Here is a 4,072-nt window from a genome sequence, read left to right as displayed (position 1 = left end):
CCTAATACTGAAATATTTACGTCATTATGTCTAGTATTCTCAACACCCTTTAAAGGGCACCTGTCACCTCTACTACGCTACCCTCACTGAGCGTTTCTAAATGTTCATTGTGTTACCTCAACATATAAATGACACTTTTAATTTCATTTGCAGACAAATTCAATAAGTATTATGAACTTGTGTACTTCCTGCCTTTTATGCAAATTAACATAAAAAAGAGTCATATCTTACTTGTGTGCCCAGAGAAGAGTCATATTTTCAAGCTCTGACTCATCTCAGGGTAATTTGAAAATGTATCAAATTGTTTTTTTTGCACAATAAAAGCACACAGAGCTATGGGGACTGGGTATTGCGGATGTGCTAGCGGCCATCTAGCAACCCACTGTCCTCAGCTCTATACCCAAAATCCTGGTGACAGGTTCCCTTTAAATAAAATGGAGACAAACTGTTTCAGTCTTTTTATTTTGCAAAGAATGCTAGCTATAAATTGTAAAAAAAATTCTAGTCACTTAAACAGTTGAATGAGTGACGCCAAAGCAGCAACTTGGAGGTTATCAATGTGTTTTCTCTTTATTTGTCCTTAGCTAAACGGTTACATAAGTCCTGCTGTGTATAAAACCTTCAAATGCTCCACTGGTTTAGTTTTCTAGTTAAGTCCCAGACCTCCTATAGGTCTTTTTTCTATAAAACTTGTAATACCCTCTTAATTCAATAGATCATTATTCAAGACCTGCCTAATAAGTAGAGTATACGTAATAGAAAATAGTGCTCCTCTCATGTAATCCCATTTGCCTTCCTTTATCTTCTCATTTAGTGTACTTATTTTCATGCTTTACTTACTTTGCTCATTTAAACATGGTTAAGTAGTTGTCAAATCTGAGCCGATAATATGTCATGAATATGGAAGATGCTCCATTGTGACAATGCTCATTTCGTTTCATTACCACTAGACATAAACTATAGTTCCCCAGGATGTTCTGAATACAGCATAATTCTTCAGGCAACATTTTCTTCCTTCCGACAAACAAAGTGTGGCAGCCAAAATCAAACACTTCTAAGTGTTCAGCAACTAGGTAGAAACATAGTTGAACAGAGCAATTTTCTCTGCTTATTTACCAGGTTCATAGAAAAGAGGTAAGCATATGGTGGAGTTCTGTGAAGCATATTGATTTGTGCTTATTGTTATACTGTGCTTGGCAAACGTAAAAAGTGTTTGTGTACAACCAAAGAGGACTGGGACAACCTTGAGTACCTGGGCTTGGACCGAAAAAGGTGATTTTACTGATCTTGGCTTAGTGCCATCACTCATTGAAAGAACTGGTGGACCAGCGCATCCTGTTATTGTCTATTGAGTAAATGGGGTAGAAGAGGGTTTTCAGGGTCCTTTATAATATGGAGCTCCTCCTGAACAGCACATTTCTCAATATGTTAACACCAGACAAATGGCATACATACATTGATAAATCTCCTGCTTTCCTTAACATATTAAAAGTCTGTCTGTAGCTACCACTAGGGGGCGCTCATTGCATTGAAGTTTAAGCTATAATGTCTTTGCACTGAGCTCCCCCTAGTGGTGGCAGTATTTTCTACTTAGAACAAAAGAAGGAGATCAATAGTGGGCTCCCACTTTGACTGCATGGCATTCACATGATCTGCTTTTATTGAAGGTAAGCCACTGGCTATCCATATAAAAATTGCAGATTAACAACTATTATTTGCTGAAGGTGGGTCCCTATAGCCATAATAAGGCTACATTTTAACATCTATATAACAGCTGCAGGATTTGTCTTTTTTCTTGTATTCTACTGGACCAAATGTAGATGACCACAAAAACATAAAGTGTAAAAGGTTCAGATGGCTTTATGATGGCCTTGTGAAATTGCCTTTTTTTCATATCTAGGGATGAAAGAACTTGTGTTTCAAGTATAAGGTTCAGGTTATCGAACAACTCCATTATGGATTCCGCTACCAAAGAACATAACTTTTATAAAACAGATAATCTGAACCTTGTATGCTGAACTTAAAACACAAGTTCACTCATCCCTAGTCATTACCAAAAGTTCTATAATTTTACAAATTTCATGAGGCATATTTTATACTTTAGTATGTATAGACTCCCCCAAAAATTCATGATTTCTGATGACCAAAGTGAAGTGAGCACTTTCAGAATCTGTTTTGTCCTTTTCCAACCAAACAGACATCAATAATGACAGTCATACTTATGCTTTGAGACTCGGGAACTAATTCTGTCTGAGTTAATTAAACTGACGGGACAATTTATACTATTTTTCTATAAATGGCCTAATCAATGTAACCTGAAATATTTCAGTTGGTTTTTCAATTTATTTATGTTTTTCTTTATTCCTAAAGGTTGCCATAAATGACTGAAACAACCATTGTATGCCCAAATAAGGTGTATTGGTAATATTCTAAAACAAGAATATATAGCAATATAGTGAACATTTGAAAAAATAAAATAAAAACTAATGTAGAACAATTTAGCTAATATAGTGCTATAATCTTTTTTTTAATAACTAATTTTTTTCCAACTATGAGACTAAGAAGATTATAGCACTATATTAGCTAAATTGCTCTATATTCATTTTTTTTTCAAATATTTATTCTTAGTTGTAATAGTATATTAGTTTTTTAAAATATTCATAATATTCTAAAAGAATATATAGCAATATAACGAATTATTATATAACAAAAATTTGCATTACGATAATTCGCAATCAACACTACTCCTAAAGTCAAATATATTGCAGACTTCTCATTGGCCCACAAGCTAAAAGCAGGGAAGGGATCATGTGTACTGATTAAAAAAAAATCTTGAATATTTGCTGAATTGGTATATATTCTTGTTTTAGAATATTACAAATATTCTAAAAAAAAAAAAAAAATATATAGCACTATATCAAATATATTTGTTTTTTAGATTATTTGTCTTTTCTTCCATCTGAAATTATGATTCCTCCCTGCTTAAGTTTGTAACGGACCATTTCAGCAGACAAGGGGTTAAAATCCGTTTAGGCGATATGCCCCTTTCCGAGAGACAGGCACAGCTACTGCAGAACACCAACCTCCCGAACTGGATACAAAATAGCACTCTAAACTGGAACCTCACAACTAACTGTCAGCAGACGAACAGGAAAAGCGTACAGTCAGCTTACACTCCTGGCAATCAGTCTCTAACAGCATACAGGGAATCCCCCCAATAACGAGACAAGGCTCTGTCTTGAGGGTCAGCAGTGATCTGACTGTACTTCAAGTACAGCCTCTTTTATTGATAAAAACCAAACATAGTACTGCCCACAAGGTTTTGAAATCCAACCAATCAGTAATTCACAACACACACAATGTAAATACAGCAACCAATCGTTCCCGCCCCCTAGAGGACCAGAAGGGAGACTGCGACACAGGACAGATACAACATATCCCCACAATGCATCATGGTTTCCTCCTCTCTACCTGGGAGACGACCGAAGACAATCCAATTATCTCTCAGGACAAAGGGGAGATCACCAATACACATGTGGAGACAACAGGACAGATACACCATTTAAACACACCATGGGACAATAGAACCACACCCAGCATATTCCTCCCAAGCTGACAAGTTACACTTATTATAAGTTGTTATAACTTTGTGAGGTTACATTGTCCATACATATAACTTACATCAATTTAAACAGTATAACTTGGGGGACAAACCTATCCAAAATTCCCTGGAATAGGTTCAGGGGTTTAAAAGTTACTATGGGCCATAATCCTGAGGCAAGAGGCTAGCAACCAGACCCCTCCAAAACACCGTGGCGAGGTTGGTTTCGTCACACATCTCCCCCTTCCAGGGAAGACTAACCAGATACCTGACCTCACGGTCAGTACCTGAGTTAGTCTGGCAGTCCAACCACAACCCCATACTGGACCTGTTGAATTTTGGGGCCTGGCTCTGTTCCGTATGTCCCCAGCTGTTGAGTGGGCATCTGCGACTCCTTGCTGCCTTGTGGTTCTCCAGCTTGGAGCTGTAGGTACTTGGTGGGCAGAGGCCGACTGCGCTCTGCCCAGATGC

This window comes from Bufo gargarizans, chromosome 2, assembly GCF_014858855.1.
Source record: "Bufo gargarizans isolate SCDJY-AF-19 chromosome 2, ASM1485885v1, whole genome shotgun sequence".
Taxonomy (NCBI): domain Eukaryota; kingdom Metazoa; phylum Chordata; class Amphibia; order Anura; family Bufonidae; genus Bufo; species Bufo gargarizans.
This window is presented reverse-complemented; position numbering follows the sequence as displayed.